The sequence below is a fragment of the Amia ocellicauda genome, chromosome 19 (genome assembly GCF_036373705.1).
Source record: "Amia ocellicauda isolate fAmiCal2 chromosome 19, fAmiCal2.hap1, whole genome shotgun sequence".
NCBI classification, from domain to species: Eukaryota; Metazoa; Chordata; class Actinopteri; order Amiiformes; family Amiidae; genus Amia; species Amia ocellicauda.
This window is the reverse complement of record NC_089868.1, coordinates 3,159,587-3,181,952: the sequence shown is the minus strand read 5'-3', so window position 1 is coordinate 3,181,952 and position 22,366 is coordinate 3,159,587. Positions and strand designations below refer to the sequence as shown.

The 22,366-nt window shown below is 44.7% G+C and overlaps 3 non-coding genes across 3 annotated transcripts; all 3 read right to left on the bottom strand.

Moving 5' to 3' along the window:
• Positions 1-325: 325 nt before the first annotated feature.
• On the bottom strand, positions 326-397 carry trnaq-cug (transfer RNA glutamine (anticodon CUG)). The gene has a single exon. It is a non-coding gene; the product is annotated as a tRNA-Gln (tRNA).
• Positions 398-6,216: 5,819 nt separating this feature from the next.
• Positions 6,217-6,288, bottom strand: trnaq-cug (transfer RNA glutamine (anticodon CUG)). Its single transcript has one exon. It is a non-coding gene; the product is annotated as a tRNA-Gln (tRNA).
• Positions 6,289-16,981: 10,693 nt separating this feature from the next.
• Positions 16,982-17,053, bottom strand: trnaq-uug (transfer RNA glutamine (anticodon UUG)). The gene has a single exon. It is a non-coding gene; the product is annotated as a tRNA-Gln (tRNA).
• Positions 17,054-22,366: the final 5,313 nt, after the last annotated feature.

The window sequence follows — 22,366 nt, the reverse complement described above, 5'->3', positions numbered from 1 at the left end:
TAGATAGATGAGTGAGTGAGTGACAGTGCAGAATCAAATGTCTGGTTGTTACAATAAAAGACATCCTCTTCTATATAGATCGGGGAAAACCATTATTTCCAAGAAGGGTTCAACACAGGCACCTTCTCCGTTAAAGCCAGGCAGTCGCCACCAGGGGGCCCCAGGCCTCGGTGTTTCAGGAAGGTGAACGCAGCACGCCAACCCGGAGGTCTCGCCACTTCGTCTCCAAGCCTCCCAAGAAGAACGTAAACGGCCCTGATCGCAGACACAGGCCCTCACCCAGGGAGACCACCGCTTTGCCGCCGCTGCCCCAGCCATGGGGCCCAGGTCCCACCGAGACTTGAACTCGGATCGCTGGATTCAGAGTCCAGAGTGCTAACCATTACACCATGGAACCAAGCTTGATGCTTGTGCTAAAGGTCTCTGCTCTACGCACACGTCTCGCTCTGTCGCACGGCCAGGTCCCGAGTGAGCCAAGTTGCGCCCAGAGTGCTGTCTGTGGTGGGTCACTTGCGGCGGGCCTTCCTGGTGACAATGAGATATGCAGTTGCATCTAGGTGTGGTGTCCTGTCCTCTTGGCTTCCTTTGGCAAATATCCAGCCTGGCAAGTGTTGTCTTCCTGAGGAAAGGCAAGCAATGCAATCAAGGAATTCCTGGAACTCTGAGAGATGTTTTTGCTGTTGACGACGTGTCACTTTAGAACAGGACAACATGCATCTCTACTTGACTTGGCACAATCTGTGAGGGTTGGGCCAACACAACCTACGCAATGTGTCCACACATTTGCTCGTGTCTTGAAATACTTGGAATGACCTGTGACCCCATGCCATGCAGAAGTCCACAGCTATGCGGGTCAGCATGCACTGCTCCTCATCCCCAATGTGCCACTTGTAAGAACTGTGTAAAAAGCGACATAGAACGTGATCAGCAAAGAAACACAATTCTCCTGAGAACGGATTTTCTAGGTATCGTCTCACCTGAATGGCAACAGGCTGCTAAAACTATTATCACACGCACATTGCATGTTAAAGTATGTCAGTAAGGGAGTAATTAAAAGGGCAAATGTGTGAAGTGCAAGGAGTGGCCTTTAGTCGCAAGGTAAAAAAGTAGACAGACAAACTAAAAAATGACTTGATACAAATCATTTATTTAGTGCAGACAGACCGCGACCAGACACAATAAACTATTCGCACTCAATATAAATTCACAGCAAAATAGGTTCAGTTCACAATATCCTATAACAAGCTCTATTCAACGAATCGGTTAAACGTTACAAAGGGCATTACACTTGTTGAAAAACAATAGCACACGGATCGAACATGCTATCCTCGCTGTTTTATTCGATTTGATTAGACGACTGAAATGTTTTGTGTGCGGACTGAAAGCACACCTTAGCCGAGCACGATCACAATCTATATCCACAGTTAATTTAAGCAGTATCATATTGTAACCGTTTCAGTTTGTTATCAACCCTTCCGGATCCAAAACCAGGAGTCAGACACCCTTTTCGGTAGACACGCTGTTGACTTCTCACAAGCCCCATCCGCCTTCACAAAGGCAGTGCTAGCAGTGGAAAGAAGGAAGAACTGCAGGAGAAACGCCTGGGGCTATTTAGAGCCCGATTACTCATGTAGCGTTATGTTGGGAACAGAGTCCCTGATAAGAGCATTTGGGCTCTGAGCTGAAGCACTGATCTAAAGAAGACCTCTCCCCCCCCAAAGTTATCAGATTTCCTTAGCTCATCAGCTTGGAACTGGTTTGCATCAAAGTGACAGTTTTGGGGAGGATGGCACCAAGAAGAGGCCAAATAGTTTGGAATTCTGCTATGAGATGTCTGGAGAAAGGGGCCTGTAGGTGATAAAAACTCTTTGAAGTGGACGAGAGCCGAAATCCCGACATAGAGCTACGAACCCGGGCCAACCGGCATTTCCAAAAGATGGCATGGATTGACATCAGTCATAAATCAAGCCCCCCTCCAATAGGACACTGGGGGCTGAAACCGAAATCCAATCTCAAGAACTCAGGAACCAATCACCTATTGATCTGACAGACTATAAGGAACAGCGGACGGTCTTTCTCTCTCTCTCTCTCACCTGAACCAGTAACTCGCTGCCACAGCTCAACCTGTAGCTCTGTTGCCAGAACCGGAACCAGAAACCAACCAAGTCTTTGCCGGCAACAGAAGAGTTAAACTGGGAGAAGGAGATTGAGCCGTACGAAGAATTCTTTTAAAGGACTTTATTAAATAAAGAACTTTACAGACTGCGCTGCCCGCCTGTGCCCACCTGATCAGTGGAGTGAATACAGCTGGACAATTGACTAAGTCGACTGTATACGAAAGTGTCAGTCATTTAAATAGCTATTTGAGTCTTAAGAAACTTGACCCTTGGAACAAACAGGGCCCTGCTTTCCTCAAAGAAGATTTTGTGCACAACCTTGGAGCCTTCAAACCAGTGGAAAATCTGTTTGGAAACGACACTACTTTCGAGAAACCCCAATTTCCAGGTGCATCGACTGAGTGGAAGTTCTTGGACAAAGCCGAACCGGACTGCCTTTGTTCCAAACCACACGGACCTCGTGCCGTGTGCTGTTATCTGAGCCCGAAGCCAGAGAGGCCTCTCTGCGACGAAGTTCAGATAAGTTTAACAGTTTGGAGTTCATGATTCATGACATTTGAGAAATCAATTAGAAATGTTAATCTGTGATTCATAACTCTAGAATGTGTAATATCATTTAGTTTTCTTAAATATAAATGTGTGTTGCATTAAACTGTTTTGTTGATAATTTTAGAAATAAAATCTGTCAACGTCGAGAAATATCTTCTCATTCCTGTTTAACTGTTTAGTCTGAAATTGACACAAGTTAATAGACATTAGATTATTGGTGGCCCTGCCTATCCTAAATCATTGAATAATAATCAGTTAAGGGAAAGTGTGGTAACAAGTAATGATAGGATCTTTCTCGGCACCTAAACGTAAATGAGACTGATATATATATAACGAGAAGTTACCTGACATAAATACTAACCTGCGTAGTTATTTAATGTCTGACTAATAATACTAACGAGAGACTCACCTTCGTCTTACTAACCGGTATTGTAGTCAATGTGTTTATAACCTTTTTTGTTAATCGATTTGTGTTATCATATGAAATCCCATGGTCTTTGATTTGGTCACGGAAGTGATTTGTTGATCTAGAGTTGAATTTTAATTAGTTCTTCCCTTTTGTATAATTAGTGTAGTGCTACATTTAGTCTTTGTTTTGAATAAATTTGACAATTTATATCTTTGGAATTGGTGTCTGCGTCCAATTATTACAGAAATTGAGTTCTACAAGATTCCAGGATTCGTGATATGGTGACACTATAAATTCACTTCTTTACTTGAAATTTATAAGTGTACCTTACGCTACAATGTTTAACTTGTGAAAATGAGCCTCATTTTAACTGGGCTGAGGAATGTGTGGCTGCTGTTGCAGACTTGCTGGAGTCAGAGGAGGCCCTTCGGGATCAGGGTTGAAAACCACTGCAGGCTATCATAGAAAAAGCTTAATTTCGAAGGATGTTCTGCAGGGTATGATTAAGTCACTTTGAGTGGCTAACTTACGGATAGTGTCATGTTTGGACAGCAGAACTTGTTAACTTGCAAACCGCATCAAAATGGTCTGAAGCTTTCACTTTGAAACAGTTCAAATACTTATTATGGGGCCAAGCAACACATTTGCTGGAAGCCTTTTGTTATTGTTTAGATTTTATTTTCTATTCCTCCAAAACGCATCTTCTCTGAAAATAATGATGCATAGGATGTGTGACCTGCTGTATAAAGTTGTGTTCAGGGTTGTTCAAGAAAAGTGCATTGTTTATATCGTTTGGCCATGTTGGATTGGTCAGAAATAATTTGTGTGCAGTGTAATATATTTTTGTTAAGTAACAGTGTACAAGCAAACTCTCAGTTGAAAATAATTCCTTCTGAAGTTTTTTATTTTATTATTATTTTACTTTTATGGTTGAGTTTTAAGGAGACACTTCTTAGTAGATTTGTGTTCAGTGCAGAACCTTGTAACTCCAATGTCATAAAAAACAAACAAATGAAAAACAATATAGGCAGTCACAGTAACTTGTCAGCTTAAACTGGCTTGGTCAAGCTGCCTCCCTTCTTGAGCTTAAGTTGCTTGACTGGTATACTGGTTTTTCCAGTTTTTCCTCTTTTGTTTCTGGGAGCAACACAGGTGCTTTTGAGTTGCGGGGGTGACTTCAGGATCTCTAGGTAGCACACTGTTTTAGGCAGGCTCCTTTGAGCATCTCCTGGGAGCACACTGACTCATCAAGGCTCAGGAGCTGGACTCCGTTTTTTAGCAGAAGCACCGTCCTCAGATTTGCGAATGCGTTTCTTCCCAGGCACTTTAAAAACCCTGCTGTCCTGACCAGGATCCGTCCCCACTTCCATTCCCGTGTCCCACACACTGCTCAGTGTTGTCTTCACAGTCTCCATCTTTTCAGTCTGGTCACCAGCCCTCTCGCTGCTCACCCCCACTCCACTACCTGATGCCCCGTCCTGCTGCTGTATACTGCCATCCAGTCCAGTTAAACGGCTGTCATCCGTACTGTCTGATGCTCCACAAACATTAGCTGACACACCGCTAACACCTGGGACCTCCACAGTCGGCACGGTACCGCCGCGGTCGGAAGTCCTCTCAGCGCCCACACTCTCCTGTACCTGGACCTCCAGACCCTCACTCTCTTCAACAGCCTCCCCCGCAGCCCCTCTTCTCGCCTCCTCTGCCACTTCGGCTGCTCCGCTAGTAGGGCGGCCGGGCTGCTCACCACTCCCCGACCTGGCCTGCTTGGGCTGACCCCCCCGTCGACTGGGACCAGCACCCTCATCCTGATCCTTCTCGGGGCAATGCCTAACAGTGTGGCCTTCATTACCGCAGTTGAAGCACTTCATAGAATCAGATGTGACAAAGACAACATAATCATTGCCATCAACCTTGAACTTAAGCACAATGTTCAGATCCCCATTTATGTCATTCAAAATCATGAATACCTGCCTTCTGAACGAAACAACATGTTTCAACTGCTGTGACTTACACCCCAGCGGTATACGTTTCAAACCCGACATTATCCACCCATGTCTCGCCAGTTCCCTCTCTAATAGGTCGTTTGACAGAAAACGAGTGACATTAGACAAAGTAACTCTCCTGGCCGGAGCTGCTAGTGGGGTGACATTGATCAAAACACCACCGATCACAATACCAGTCTCAACGATACGCGAGACCAACTCAATGCTGCTCAGAAACAGCACAACAGACCCGCTCATACGAGCTGCCGACTTTATATTTTCACAACCGACAACTTGCCCGATCGCCAGAACACACTCCTCCAGGGGCAAAAACTCATCAGAGGTCACTTTAACGCCATGCCGACGTGTTAAAGTCTCGAATAAAAAACTCTGATTCCCCCCCTCCCCGACCCAGCCCCAGACATCCCGATCACTTCGCTGACTGCAGGAGTCAGCTCAGCATGGGGAAACTCTTCAGAAAAACCTCTTACAAAACTGTCAAAGACACATTCAGAAAGAAAGAAAGAAAGAACGAAAAAAGTAGAGGAGAAAAACCACAAACAAACCTGGCAGCAGCAAACATGCACACCTGCACCTCCACACTCACTCCCAACAATCACAGCGGCAGACAGCAAATGTCGATAGTCAATAGTCGATAGATAGATAGATAGATAGATAGATAGATGAGTGAGTGAGTGACAGTGCAGAATCAAATGTCTGGTTGTTACAATAAAAGACATCCTCTTCTATATAGATCGGAGAAAACCAGTGGCCGCGAATCAAGCAAAGGAATCCCGAGTGGCAGGCGAGACCTCTACCACTGTAGAGATAGAGATAGATAGATGAGTGAGTGACAGTGCAGACACAAATGTCTGGTTGTTACAATAATAGCCATCCTCTTCTATATAGATCGGGGAAAACCATTATTTCCAAGAAGGGTTCAACACAGGCACCTTCTCCGTTAAAGCCACGCAGTCGCCACCAGGGGGCCCCAGGCCTCGGTGTTTCAGGAAGGTGAACGCAGCACGCCAACCCGGAGGTCTCGCCACTTCGTCTCCAAGCCTCCCAAGAAGAACGTAAACGGCCCTGATCGCAGACACAGGCCCTCACCCAGGGAAACCACCGCTTTGCCGCCGCTGCCCCAGCCATGGGGCCCAGGTCCCACCGAGACTTGAACTCGGATCGCTGGATTCAGAGTCCAGAGTGCTAACCATTACACCACGGAACCAAGCTTGATGCTTGTGCTAAAGGTCTCTGCTCTACGCACACGTCTCGCTCTGTCGCACGGCCAGGTCCCGAGTGAGCCAAGTTGCGCCCAGAGTGCTGTCTGTGGTGGGTCACTTGCGGCGGGCCTTCCTGGTGACAATGAGATATGCAGTTGCATCTAGGTGTGGTGTCCTGTCCTCTTGGCTTCCTTTGGCAAATATCCAGCCTGGCAAGTGTTGTCTTCCTGAGGAAAGGCAAGCAATGTAATCAAGGAATTCCTGGAACTCTGAGAGATGTTTTTGCTGTTGACGACGTGTCACTTTAGAACAGGACAACATGCATCTCTACTTGACTTGGCACAATCTGTGAGGGTTGGGCCAACACAACCTACGCAATGTGTCCACACATTTGCTCGTGTCTTGAAATACTTGGAATGACCTGTGACCCCATGCCATGCAGAAGTCCACAGCTATGCGGGTCAGCATGCACTGCTCCTCATCCCCAATGTGCCACTTGTAAGAACTGTGTAAAAAGCGACATAGAACGTGATCAGCAAAGAAACACAATTCTCCTGAGAACGGATTTTCTAGGTATCGTCTCACCTGAATGGCAACAGGCTGCTAAAACTATTATCACACGCACATTGCATGTTAAAGTATGTCAGTAAGGGAGTAATTAAAAGGGCAAATGTGTGAAGTGCAAGGAGTGGCCTTTAGTCGCAAGGTAAAAAAGTAGACAGACAAACTAAAAAATGACTTGATACAAATCATTTATTTAGTGCAGACAGACCGCGACCAGACACAATAAACTATTCGCACTCAATATAAATTCACAGCAAAATAGGTTCAGTTCACAATATCCTATAACAAGCTCTATTCAACGAATCGGTTAAACGTTACAAAGGGCATTACACTTGTTGAAAAACAATAGCACACGGATCGAACATGCTATCCTCGCTGTTTTATTCGATTTGATTAGACGACTGAAATGTTTTGTGTGCGGACTGAAAGCACACCTTAGCCGAGCACGATCACAATCTATATCCACAGTTAATTTAAGCAGTATCATATTGTAACCGTTTCAGTTTGTTATCAACCCTTCCGGATCCAAAACCAGGAGTCAGACACCCTTTTCGGTAGACACGCTGTTGACTTCTCACAAGCCCCATCCGCCTTCACAAAGGCAGTGCTAGCAGTGGAAAGAAGGAAGAACTGCAGGAGAAACGCCTGGGGCTATTTAGAGCCCGATTACTCATGTAGCGTTATGTTGGGAACAGAGTCCCTGATAAGAGCATTTGGGCTCTGAGCTGAAGCACTGATCTAAAGAAGACCTCTCCCCCCCCAAAGTTATCAGATTTCCTTAGCTCATCAGCTTGGAACTGGTTTGCATCAAAGTGACAGTTTTGGGGAGGATGGCACCAAGAAGAGGCCAAATAGTTTGGAATTCTGCTATGAGATGTCTGGAGAAAGGGGCCTGTAGGTGATAAAAACTCTTTGAAGTGGACGAGAGCCGAAATCCCGACATAGAGCTACGAACCCGGGCCAACCGGCATTTCCAAAAGATGGCATGGATTGACATCAGTCATAAATCAAGCCCCCCTCCAATAGGACACTGGGGGCTGAAACCGAAATCCAATCTCAAGAACTCAGGAACCAATCACCTATTGATCTGACAGACTATAAGGAACAGCGGACGGTCTTTCTCTCTCTCTCTCTCACCTGAACCAGTAACTCGCTGCCACAGCTCAACCTGTAGCTCTGTTGCCAGAACCGGAACCAGAAACCAACCAAGTCTTTGCCGGCAACAGAAGAGTTAAACTGGGAGAAGGAGATTGAGCCGTACGAAGAATTCTTTTAAAGGACTTTATTAAATAAAGAACTTTACAGACTGCGCTGCCCGCCTGTGCCCACCTGATCAGTGGAGTGAATACAGCTGGACAATTGACTAAGTCGACTGTATACGAAAGTGTCAGTCATTTAAATAGCTATTTGAGTCTTAAGAAACTTGACCCTTGGAACAAACAGGGCCCTGCTTTCCTCAAAGAAGATTTTGTGCACAACCTTGGAGCCTTCAAACCAGTGGAAAATCTGTTTGGAAACGACACTACTTTCGAGAAACCCCAATTTCCAGGTGCATCGACTGAGGGGAAGTTCTTGGACAAAGCCGAACCGGACTGCTTTTGTTCCAAACCACACGGACCTCGTGCCGTGTGCTGTTATCTGAGCCCGAAGCCAGAGAGGCCTCTCTGCGACGAAGTTCAGATAAGTTTAACAGTTTGGAGTTCATGATTCATGACATTTGAGAAATCAATTAGAAATGTTAATCTGTGATTCATAACTCTAGAATGTGTAATATCATTTAGTTTTCTTAAATATAAATGTGTGTTGCATTAAACTGTTTTGTTGATAATTTTAGAAATAAAATCTGTCAACGTCGAGAAATATCTTCTCATTCCTGTTTAACTGTTTAGTCTGAAATTGACACAAGTTAATAGACATTAGATTATTGGTGGCCCTGCCTATCCTAAATCATTGAATAATAATCAGTTAAGGGAAAGTGTGGTAACAAGTAATGATAGGATCTTTCTCGGCACCTAAACGTAAATGAGACTGATATATATATAACGAGAAGTTACCTGACATAAATACTAACCTGCGTAGTTATTTAATGTCTGACTAATAATACTAACGAGAGACTCACCTTCGTCTTACTAACCGGTATTGTAGTCAATGTGTTTATAACCTTTTTTGTTAATCGATTTGTGTTATCATATGAAATCCCATGGTCTTTGATTTGGTCACGGAAGTGATTTGTTGATCTAGAGTTGAATTTTAATTAGTTCTTCCCTTTTGTATAATTAGTGTAGTGCTACATTTAGTCTTTGTTTTGAATAAATTTGACAATTTATATCTTTGGAATTGGTGTCTGCGTCCAATTATTACAGAAATTGAGTTCTACAAGATTCCAGGATTCGTGATATGGTGACACTATAAATTCACTTCTTTACTTGAAATTTATAAGTGTACCTTACGCTACAATGTTTAACTTGTGAAAATGAGCCTCATTTTAACTGGGCTGAGGAATGTGTGGCTGCTGTTGCAGACTTGCTGGAGTCAGAGGAGGCCCTTCGGGATCAGGGTTGAAAACCACTGCAGGCTATCATAGAAAAAGCTTAATTTCGAAGGATGTTCTGCAGGGTATGATTAAGTCACTTTGAGTGGCTAACTTACGGATAGTGTCATGTTTGGACAGCAGAACTTGTTAACTTGCAAACCGCATCAAAATGGTCTGAAGCTTTCACTTTGAAACAGTTCAAATACTTATTATGGGGCCAAGCAACACATTTGCTGGAAGCCTTTTGTTATTGTTTAGATTTTATTTTCTATTCCTCCAAAACGCATCTTCTCTGAAAATAATGATGCATAGGATGTGTGACCTGCTGTATAAAGTTGTGTTCAGGGTTGTTCAAGAAAAGTGCATTGTTTATATCGTTTGGCCATGTTGGATTGGTCAGAAATAATTTGTGTGCAGTGTAATATATTTTTGTTAAGTAACAGTGTACAAGCAAACTCTCAGTTGAAAATAATTCCTTCTGAAGTTTTTTATTTTATTATTATTTTACTTTTATGGTTGAGTTTTAAGGAGACACTTCTTAGTAGATTTGTGTTCAGTGCAGAACCTTGTAACTCCAATGTCATAAAAAACAAACAAATGAAAAACAATATAGGCAGTCACAGTAACTTGTCAGCTTAAACTGGCTTGGTCAAGCTGCCTCCCTTCTTGAGCTTAAGTTGCTTGACTGGTATACTGGTTTTTCCAGTTTTTCCTCTTTTGTTTCTGGGAGCAACACAGGTGCTTTTGAGTTGCGGGGGTGACTTCAGGATCTCTAGGTAGCACACTGTTTTAGGCAGGCTCCTTTGAGCATCTCCTGGGAGCACACTGACTCATCAAGGCTCAGGAGCTGGACTCCGTTTTTTAGCAGAAGCACCGTCCTCAGATTTGCGAATGCGTTTCTTCCCAGGCACTTTAAAAACCCTGCTGTCCTGACCAGGATCCGTCCCCACTTCCATTCCCGTGTCCCACACACTGCTCAGTGTTGTCTTCACAGTCTCCATCTTTTCAGTCTGGTCACCAGCCCTCTCGCTGCTCACCCCCACTCCACTACCTGATGCCCCGTCCTGCTGCTGTATACTGCCATCCAGTCCAGTTAAACGGCTGTCATCCGTACTGTCTGATGCTCCACAAACATTAGCTGACACACCGCTAACACCTGGGACCTCCACAGTCGGCACGGTACCGCCGCGGTCGGAAGTCCTCTCAGCGCCCACACTCTCCTGTACCTGGACCTCCAGACCCTCACTCTCTTCAACAGCCTCCCCCGCAGCCCCTCTTCTCGCCTCCTCTGCCACTTCGGCTGCTCCGCTAGTAGGGCGGCCGGGCTGCTCACCACTCCCCGACCTGGCCTGCTTGGGCTGACCCCCCCGTCGACTGGGACCAGCACCCTCATCCTGATCCTTCTCGGGGCAATGCCTAACAGTGTGGCCTTCATTACCGCAGTTGAAGCACTTCATAGAATCAGATGTGACAAAGACAACATAATCATTGCCATCAACCTTGAACTTAAGCACAATGTTCAGATCCCCATTTATGTCATTCAAAATCATGAATACCTGCCTTCTGAACGAAACAACATGTTTCAACTGCTGTGACTTACACCCCAGCGGTATACGTTTCAAACCCGACATTATCCACCCATGTCTCGCCAGTTCCCTCTCTAATAGGTCGTTTGACAGAAAACGAGGGACATTAGACAAAGTAACTCTCCTGGCCGGAGCTGCTAGTGGGGTGACATTGATCAAAACACCACCGATCACTATACCAGTCTCAACGATACGCGAGACCAACTCAATGCTGCTCAGAAACAGCACAACAGACCCGCTCATACGAGCTGCCGACTTTATATTTTCACAACCGACAACTTGCCCGATCGCCAGAACACACTCCTCCAGGGGCAAAAACTCATCAGAGGTCACTTTAACGCCATGCCGACGTGTTAAAGTCTCGAATAAAAAACTCTGATTCCCCCCCTCCCCGACCCAGCCCCAGACATCCCGATCACTTCGCTGACTGCAGGAGTCAGCTCAGCATGGGGAAACTCTTCAGAAAAACCTCTTACAAAACTGTCAAAGACACATTCAGAAAGAAAGAAAGAAAGAACGAAAAAAGTAGAGGAGAAAAACCACAAACAAACCTGGCAGCAGCAAACATGCACACCTGCACCTCCACACTCACTCCCAACAATCACAGCGGCAGACAGCAAATGTCGATAGTCAATAGTCGATAGATAGATAGATAGATAGATAGATGAGTGAGTGAGTGACAGTGCAGAATCAAATGTCTGGTTGTTACAATAAAAGACATCCTCTTCTATATAGATCGGAGAAAACCAGTGGTATAGGTATCTAGGTATCTAGGTATCATCTCACCTGAATGGCAACAGGCTGCTAAAACTATTATCACACGCACATTGCATGTTAAAGTATGTCAGTAAGGGAGTAATTAAAAGGGCAAATGTGTGAAGTGCATGCAGTGGCCTTTAGTCGCAAGGTAAAAAAGTAGACAGACAAACTAAAAAATGACTTGATACAAATCATTTATTTAGTGCAGACAGACCGCGACCAGACACAATAAACTATTCGCACTCAATATAAATTCACAGCAAAATAGGTTCAGTTCACAATATCCTATAACAAGCTCTATTCAACGAATCGGTTAAACGTTACAAAGGGCATTACACTTGTTGAAAAACAATAGCACACGGATCGAACATGCTATCCTCGCTGTTTTATTCGATTTGATTAGACGACTGAAATGTTTTGTGTGCGGACTGAAAGCACACCTTAGCCGAGCACGATCACAATCTATATCCACAGTTAATTTAAGCAGTATCATATTGTAACCGTTTCAGTTTGTTATCAACCCTTCCGGATCCAAAACCAGGAGTCAGACACCCTTTTCGGTAGACACGCTGTTGACTTCTCACAAGCCCCATCCGCCTTCACAAAGGCAGTGCTAGCAGTGGAAAGAAGGAAGAACTGCAGGAGAAACGCCTGGGGCTATTTAGAGCCCGATTACTCATGTAGCGTTATGTTGGGAACAGAGTCCCTGATAAGAGCATTTGGGCTCTGAGCTGAAGCACTGATCTAAAGAAGACCTCTCCCCCCCCAAAGTTATCAGATTTCCTTAGCTCATCAGCTTGGAACTGGTTTGCATCAAAGTGACAGTTTTGGGGAGGATGGCACCAAGAAGAGGCCAAATAGTTTGGAATTCTGCTATGAGATGTCTGGAGAAAGGGGCCTGTAGGTGATAAAAACTCTTTGAAGTGGACGAGAGCCGAAATCCCGACATAGAGCTACGAACCCGGGCCAACCGGCATTTCCAAAAGATGGCATGGATTGACATCAGTCATAAATCAAGCCCCCCTCCAATAGGACACTGGGGGCTGAAACCGAAATCCAATCTCAAGAACTCAGGAACCAATCACCTATTGATCTGACAGACTATAAGGAACAGCGGACGGTCTTTCTCTCTCTCTCTCTCACCTGAACCAGTAACTCGCTGCCACAGCTCAACCTGTAGCTCTGTTGCCAGAACCGGAACCAGAAACCAACCAAGTCTTTGCCGGCAACAGAAGAGTTAAACTGGGAGAAGGAGATTGAGCCGTACGAAGAATTCTTTTAAAGGACTTTATTAAATAAAGAACTTTACAGACTGCGCTGCCCGCCTGTGCCCACCTGATCAGTGGAGTGAATACAGCTGGACAATTGACTAAGTCGACTGTATACGAAAGTGTCAGTCATTTAAATAGTTATTTGAGTCTTAAGAAACTTGACCCTTGGAACAAACAGGGCCCTGCTTTCCTCAAAGAAGATTTTGTGCACAACCTTGGAGCCTTCAAACCAGTGGAAAATCTGTTTGGAAACGACACTACTTTCGAGAAACCCCAATTTCCAGGTGCATCGACTGAGTGGAAGTTCTTGGACAAAGCCGAACCGGACTGCCTTTGTTCCAAACCACACGGACCTCGTGCCGTGTGCTGTTATCTGAGCCCGAAGCCAGAGAGGCCTCTCTGCGACGAAGTTCAGATAAGTTTAACAGTTTGGAGTTCATGATTCATGACATTTGAGAAATCAATTAGAAATGTTAATCTGTGATTCATAACTATAGAATGTGTAATATCATTTAGTTTTCTTAAATATAAATGTGTGTTGCATTAAACTGTTTTGTTGATAATTTTAGAAATAAAATCTGTCAACGTCGAGAAATATCTTCTCATTCCTGTTTAACTGTTTAGTCTGAAATTGACACAAGTTAATAGACATTAGATTATTGGTGGCCCTGCCTATCCTAAATCATTGAATAATAATCAGTTAAGGGAAAGTGTGGTAACAAGTAATGATAGGATCTTTCTCGGCACCTAAACGTAAATGAGACTGATATATATATAACGAGAAGTTACCTGACATAAATTCTAACCTGCGTAGTTATTTAATGTCTGACTAATAATACTAACGAGAGACTCACCTTCGTCTTACTAACCGGTATTGTAGTCAATGTGTTTATAACCTTTTTTGTTAATCGATTTGTGTTATCATATGAAATCCCATGGTCTTTGATTTGGTCACGGAAGTGATTTGTTGATCTAGAGTTGAATTTTAATTAGTTCTTCCCTTTTGTATAATTAGTGTAGTGCTACATTTAGTCTTTGTTTTGAATAAATTTGACAATTTATATCTTTGGAATTGGTGTGTGCGTCCAATTATTACAGAAATTGAGTTCTACAAGATTCCAGGATTCGTGATAAGGTGACACTATAAATTCACTTCTTTACTTGAAATTTATAAGTGTACCTTACGCTACAATGTTTAACTTGTGAAAATGAGCCTCATTTTAACTGGGCTGAGGAATGTGTGGCTGCTGTTGCAGACTTGCTGGAGTCAGAGGAGGCCCTTCGGGATCAGGGTTGAAAACCACTGCAGGCTATCATAGAAAAAGCTTAATTTTGAAGGATGTTCTGCAGGGTATGATTAAGTCACTTTGAGTGGCTAACTTACGGATAGTGTCATGTTTGGACAGCAGAACTTGTTAACTTGCAAACCGCATCAAAATGGCCTGAAGCTTTCACTTTGAAACAGTTCAAATACTTATTATGGGGCCAAGCAACACATTTGCTGGAAGCCTTTTGTTATTGTTTAGATTTTATTTTCTATTCCTCCAAAACGCATCTTCTCTGAAAATAATGATGCATAGGATGTGTGACCTGCTGTATAAAGTTGTGTTCAGGGTTGTTCAAGAAAAGTGCATTGTTTATATCGTTTGGCCATGTTGGATTGGTCAGAAATAATTTGTGTGCAGTGTAATATATTTTTGTTAAGTAACAGTGTACAAGCAAATTCTCAGTTGAAAATAATTCCTTCTGAAGTTTTTTATTTTATTATTATTTTACTTTTATGGTTGAGTTTTAAGGAGACACTTCTTAGTAGATTTGTGTTCAGTGCAGAACCTTGTAACTCCAATGTCATAAAAAACAAACAAATGAAAAACAATATAGGCAGTCACAGTAACTTGTCAGCTTAAACTGGCTTGGTCAAGCTGCCTCCCTTCTTGAGCTTAAGTTGCTTGACTGGTATACTGGTTTTTCCAGTTTTTCCTCTTTTGTTTCTGGGAGCAACAAAGGTGCTTTTGAGTATTGCTCTACAGCCTGCGGGGGTGACTTCAGGATCTCTAGGTAGCACACTGTTTTAGGCAGGCTCCTTTGAGCATCTCCTGGGAGCACACTGACTCATCAAGGCTCAGGAGCTGGACTCCGTTTTTTAGCAGAAGCACCGTCCTCAGATTTGCGAATGCGTTTCTTCCCAGGCACTTTAAAAACCCTGCTGTCCTGACCAGGATCCGTCCCCACTTCCATTCCCGTGTCCCACACACTGCTCAGTGTTGTCTTCACAGTCTCCATCTTTTCAGTCTGGTCACCAGCCCTCTCGCTGCTCACCCCCACTCCACTACCTGATGCCCCATCCTGCTGCTGTATACTGCCATCCAGTCCAGTTAAACGGCTGTCATCCGTACTGTCTGATGCTCCACAAACATTAGCTGACACAGCGCTAACACCTGGGACCTCCACAGTCGGCACGGTACCGCCGCGGTCGGAAGTCCTCTCAGCGCCCACACTCTCCTGTACCTGGACCTCCAGACCCTCACTCTCTTCAACAGCCTCCCCCGCAGCCCCTCTTCTCGCCTCCTCTGCCACTTCGGCTGCTCCGCTAGTAGGGCGGCCGGGCTGCTCACCACTCCCCGACCTGGCCTGCTTGGGCTGACCCCCCCGTCGACTGGGACCAGCACCCTCATCCTGATCCTTCTCGGGGCAATGCCTAACAGTGTGGCCTTCATTACCGCAGTTGAAGCACTTCATAGAATCAGATGTGACAAAGACAACATAATCATTGCCATCAACCTTGAACTTAAGCACAATGTTCAGATCCCCATTTATGTCATTCAAAATCATGAATACCTGCCTTCTGAACGAAACAACATGTTTCAACTGCTGTGACTTACACCCCAGCGGTATACGTTTCAAACCCGACATTATCCACCCATGTCTCGCCAGTTCCCTCTCTAATAGGTCGTTTGACAGAAAACGAGTGACATTAGACAAAGTAACTCTCCTGGCCGGAGCTGCTAGTGGGGTGACATTGATCAAAACACCACCGATCACTATACCAGTCTCAACGATACGCGAGACCAACTCAATGCTGCTCAGAAACAGCACAACAGACCTGCTCATACGAGCTGCCGACTTTATATTTTCACAACCGACAACTTGCCCGATCACCAGAACACACTCCTCCAGGGGCAAAAACTCATCAGAGGTCACTTTAACGCCATGCCGACATGTTAAAGTCTCGAATAAAAAACTCTGATTCCCCCCCTCCCCGTCCCAGCCCCAGACATCCCGATCACTTCGCTGACTGCAGGAGTCAGCTCAGCATGGGGAAACTCTTCAGAAAAACCTCTTACAAAACTGTCAAAGACACATTCAGAAAGAAAGAACGAAAAAAGTAGAGGAGAAAAACCACAAACAAACCTGGCAGCAGCAATCATGCACACCTGCACCTCCACACTCACTCCCAACAATCACAGCGGCAGACAGCAAATGTCGATAGTCAATAGTCGATAGATAGATAGATAGATGAGTGAGTGAGTGACAGTGCAGAATCAAAATGTTGTTACAATAAAAGACATCCTCTTCTACATAGATCGGAGAAAACCAGTGGCCGCGAATCAAGCAAAGGAATCCCGAGTGGCAGGCGAGACCTCTACCACTGTAGAGATAGAGATAGATAGATGAGTGAGTGACAGTGCAGACACAAATGTCTGGTTGTTACAATAATAGCCATCCTCTTCTATATAGATCGGGGAAAACCATTATTTCCAAGAAGGGTTCAACACAGGCACCTTCTCCGTTAAAGCCACGCAGTCGCCACCAGGGGGCCCCAGGCCTCGGTGTTTCAGGAAGGTGAACGCAGCACGCCAACCCGGAGGTCTCGCCACTTCGTCTCCAAGCCTCCCAAGAGGGACGTAAACAGCCCTGAATGCAGACACAGGCCCTCACCCAGGGAGACCACCGCTTTGCCGCCGCTGCCCCAGCCATGGGGCCCAGGTCCCACCGAGACTTGAACTCGGATCGCTGGATTCAAAGTCCAGAGTGCTAACCATTACACCATGGAACCAAGCTTGATGCTCACACTCACGCCAAAGGTTTCTTCTCTACGCACACGTCTCGCTCTGTCGCACGGCCAGGTCCCGAGTGAGCCAAGTTGCGCCCAGAGTGCTGTCTGTGGTGGGTCACTTGCGGCGGGCCTTCCTGGTGACAATGAGATATGCAGTTGCATCTAGGTGTGGTGTCCTGTCCTCTTGGCTTCCTTTGGCAAATATCCAGCCTGGCAAGTGTTGTCTTCCTGAGGAAAGGCAAGCAATGCAATCAAGGAATTCCTGGAACTCTGAGAGATGTTTTTGCTGTTGACGACGTGTCACTTTAGAACAGGACAACATGCATCTCTACTTGACTTGGCACAATCTGTGAGGGTTGGGCCAACACAACCTACGCAATGTGTCCACACATTTGCTCGTGTCTTGAAATACTTGGAATGACCTGTGACCCCATGCCATGCAGAAGTCCACAGCTATGCGGGTCAGCATGCACTGCTCCTCATCCCCAATGTGCCACTTGTAAGAACTGTGTAAAAAGCGACATAGAACGTGATCAGCAAAGAAACACAATTCTCCTGAGAACGGATTTTCTAGGTATCGTCTCACCTGAATGGCAACAGGCTGCTAAAACTATTATCACACGCACATTGCATGTTAAAGTATGTCAGTAAGGGAGTAATTAAAAGGGCAAATGTGTGAAGTGCATGGAGTGGCCTTTAGTCGCAAGGTAAAAAAGTAGACAGACATACTAAAAAATGACTTGATACAAATCATTTATTTAGTGCAGACAGACCGAGACCAGACACAATAAACTATTCGCACTCAATATAAATTCACAGCAAAATAGGTTCAGTTCACAATATCCTATAACAAGCTCTATTCAACGAATCGGTTAAACGTTACAAAGGGCATTACACTTGTTGAAAAACAATAGCACACGGATCGAACATGCTATCCTCGCTGTTTTATTCGATTTGATTAGACGACTGAAATGTTTTGTGTGCGGACTGAAAGCACACCTTAGCCGAGCACGATCACAATCTATATCCACAGTTAATTTAAGCAGTATCATATTGTAACCGTTTCAGTTTGTTATCAACCCTTCCGGATCCAAAACCAGGAGTCAGACACCCTTTTCGGTAGACACGCTGTTGACTTCTCACAAGCCCCATCCGCCTTCACAAAGGCAGTGCTAGCAGTGGAAAGAAGGAAGAACTGCAGGAGAAACGCCTGGGGTTATTTAGAGCCCGATTACTCATGTAGCGTTATGTTGGGAACAGAGTCCCTGATAAGAGCATTTGGGCTCTGAGCTGAAGCACTGATCTAAAGAAGACCTCCCCCCCCCCAAAGTTATCAGATTTCCTTAGCTCATCAGCTTGGAACTGGATTGCATCAAAGTGACAGTTTTGGGGAGGATGGCACCAAGAAGAGGCCAAATAGTTTGGAATTCTGCTATGAGATGTCTGGAGAAAGGGGCCTGTAGGTGATAAAAACTCTTTGAAGTGGACGAGAGCCGAAATCCCGACATAGAGCTACGAACCCGGGCCAACCGGCATTTCCAAAAGATGGCATGGATTGACATCAGTCATAAATCAAGCCCCCCTCCAATAGGACACTGGGGGCTGAAACCGAAATCCAATCTCAAGAACTCAGGAACCAATCACCTATTGATCTGACAGACTATAAGGAACAGCGGACGGTCTTTCTCTCTCTCTCTCTCACCTGAACCAGTAACTCGCTGCCACAGCTCCACCTGTAGCTCTGTTGCCAGAACCGGAACCAGAAACCAACCAAGTCATTGCCGGCAACAGAAGAGTTAAACTGGGAGAAGGAGATTGAGCCGTACGAAGAATTCTTTTAAAGGACTTTATTAAATAAAGAACTTTACAGACTGCGCTGCCCGCCTGTGCCCACCTGATCAGTGGAGTGAATACAGCTGGACAATTGACTAAGTCGACTGTATACGAAAGTGTCAGTCATTTAAATAGCTATTTGAGTCTTAAGAAACTTGACCCTTGGAACAAACAGGGCCCTGCTTTCCTCAAAGAAGATTTTGTGCACAAACTTGGAGCCTTCAAACCAGTGGAAAATCTGTTTGGAAACGACACTACTTTCGAGAAACCCCAATTTCCAGGTGCATCGACTGAGTGGAAGTTCTTGGACAAAGCCGAACCGGACTGCCTTTGTTCCAAACCACACGGACCTCGTGCCGTGTGCTGTTATCTGAGCCCGAAGCCAGAGAGGCCTCTCTGCGACGAAGTTCAGATAAGTTTAACAGTTTGGAGTTCATGATTCATGACATTTGAGAAATCAATTAGAAATGTTAATCTGTGATTCATAACTCTAGAATGTGTAATATCATTTAGTTTTCTTAAATATAAATGTGTGTTGCATTAAACTGTTTTGTTGATAATTTTAGAAATAAAATCTGTCAACGTCGAGAAATATCTTCTCATTCCTGTTTAACTGTTTAGTCTGAAATTGACACAAGTTAATAGACATTAGATTATTGGTGGCCCTGCCTATCCTAAATCATTGAATAATAATCAGTTAAGGGAAAGTGTGGTAACAAGTAATGATAGGATCTTTCTCGGCACCTAAACGTAAATGAGACTGATATATATATAACGAGAAGTTACCTGACATAAATACTAACCTGCGTAGTTATTTAATGTCTGACTAATAATACTAACGAGAGACTCACCTTCGTCTTACTAACCGGTATTGTAGTCAATGTGTTTATAACCTTTTTTGTTAATCGATTTGTGTTATCATATGAAATCCCATGGTCTTTGATTTGGTCACGGAAGTGATTTGTTGATCTAGAGTTGAATTTTAATTAGTTCTTCCCTTTTGTATAATTAGTGTAGTGCTACATTTAGTCTTTGTTTTGAATAAATTTGACAATTTATATCTTTGGAATTGGTGTCTGCGTCCAATTATTACAGAAATTGAGTTCTACAAGATTCCAGGATTCGTGATATGGTGACACTATAAATTCACTTCTTTACTTGAAATTTATAAGTGTACCTTACGCTACAATGTTTAACTTGTGAAAATGAGCCTCATTTTAACTGGGCTGAGGAATGTGTGGCTGCTGTTGCAGACTTGCTGGAGTCAGAGGAGGCCCTTCGGGATCAGGGTTGAAAACCACTGCAGGCTATCATAGAAAAAGCTTAATTTCGAAGGATGTTCTGCAGGGTATGATTAAGTCACTTTGAGTGGCTAACTTACGGATAGTGTCATGTTTGGACAGCAGAACTTGTTAACTTGCAAACCGCATCAAAATGGTCTGAAGCTTTCACTTTGAAACAGTTCAAATACTTATTATGGGGCCAAGCAACACATTTGCTGGAAGCCTTTTGTTATTGTTTAGATTTTATTTTCTATTCCTCCAAAACGCATCTTCTCTGAAAATAATGATGCATAGGATGTGTGACCTGCTGTATAAAGTTGTGTTCAGGGTTGTTCAAGAAAAGTGCATTGTTTATATCGTTTGGCCATGTTGGATTGGTCAGAAATAATTTGTGTGCAGTGTAATATATTTTTGTTAAGTAACAGTGTACAAGCAAACTCTCAGTTGAAAATAATTCCTTCTGAAGTTTTTTATTTTATTATTATTTTACTTTTATGGTTGAGTTTTAAGGAGACACTTCTTAGTAGATTTGTGTTCAGTGCAGAACCTTGTAACTCCAATGTCATAAAAAACAAACAAATGAAAAACAATATAGGCAGTCACAGTAACTTGTCAGCTTAAACTGGCTTGGTCAAGCTGCCTCCCTTCTTGAGCTTAAGTTGCTTGACTGGTATACTGGTTTTTCCAGTTTTTCCTCTTTTGTTTCTGGGAGCAACACAGGTGCTTTTGAGTTGCGGGGGTGACTTCAGGATCTCTAGGTAGCACACTGTTTTAGGCAGGCTCCTTTGAGCATCTCCTGGGAGCACACTGACTCATCAAGGCTCAGGAGCTGGACTCCGTTTTTTAGCAGAAGCACCGTCCTCAGATTTGCGAATGCGTTTCTTCCCAGGCACTTTAAAAACCCTGCTGTCCTGACCAGGATCCGTCCCCACTTCCATTCCCGTGTCCCACACACTGCTCAGTGTTGTCTTCACAGTCTCCATCTTTTCAGTCTGGTCACCAGCCCTCTCGCTGCTCACCCCCACTCCACTACCTGATGCCCCATCCTGCTGCTGTATACTGCCATCCAGTCCAGTTAAACGGCTGTCATCCGTACTGTCTGATGCTCCACAAACATTAGCTGACACAGCGCTAACACCTGGGACCTCCACAGTCGGCACGGTACCGCCGCGGTCGGAAGTCCTCTCAGCGCCCACACTCTCCTGTACCTGGACCTCCAGACCCTCACTCTCTTCAACAGCCTCCCCCGCAGCCCCTCTTCTCGCCTCCTCTGCCACTTCGGCTGCTCCGCTAGTAGGGCGGCCGGGCTGCTCACCACTCCCCGACCTGGCCTGCTTGGGCTGACCCCCCCGTCGACTGGGACCAGCACCCTCATCCTGATCCTTCTCGGGGCAATGCCTAACAGTGTGGCCTTCATTACCGCAGTTGAAGCACTTCATAGAATCAGATGTGACAAAGACAACATAATCATTGCCATCAACCTTGAACTTAAGCACAATGTTCAGATCCCCATTTATGTCATTCAAAATCATGAATACCTGCCTTCTGAACGAAACAACATGTTTCAACTGCTGTGACTTACACCCCAGCGGTATACGTTTCAAACCCGACATTATCCACCCATGTCTCGCCAGTTCCCTCTCTAATAGGTCGTTTGACAGAAAACGAGGGACATTAGACAAAGTAACTCTCCTGGCCGGAGCTGCTAGTGGGGTGACATTGATCAAAACACCACCGATCACTATACCAGTCTCAACGATACGCGAGACCAACTCAATGCTGCTCAGAAACAGCACAACAGACCCGCTCATACGAGCTGCCGACTTTATATTTTCACAACCGACAACTTGCCCGATCGCCAGAACACACTCCTCCAGGGGCAAAAACTCATCAGAGGTCACTTTAACGCCATGCCGACGTGTTAAAGTCTCGAATAAAAAACTCTGATTCCCCCCCTCCCCGACCCAGCCCCAGACATCCCGATCACTTCGCTGACTGCAGGAGTCAGCTCAGCATGGGGAAACTCTTCAGAAAAACCTCTTACAAAACTGTCAAAGACACATTCAGAAAGAAAGAAAGAAAGAACGAAAAAAGTAGAGGAGAAAAACCACAAACAAACCTGGCAGCAGCAAACATGCACACCTGCACCTCCACACTCACTCCCAACAATCACAGCGGCAGACAGCAAATGTCGATA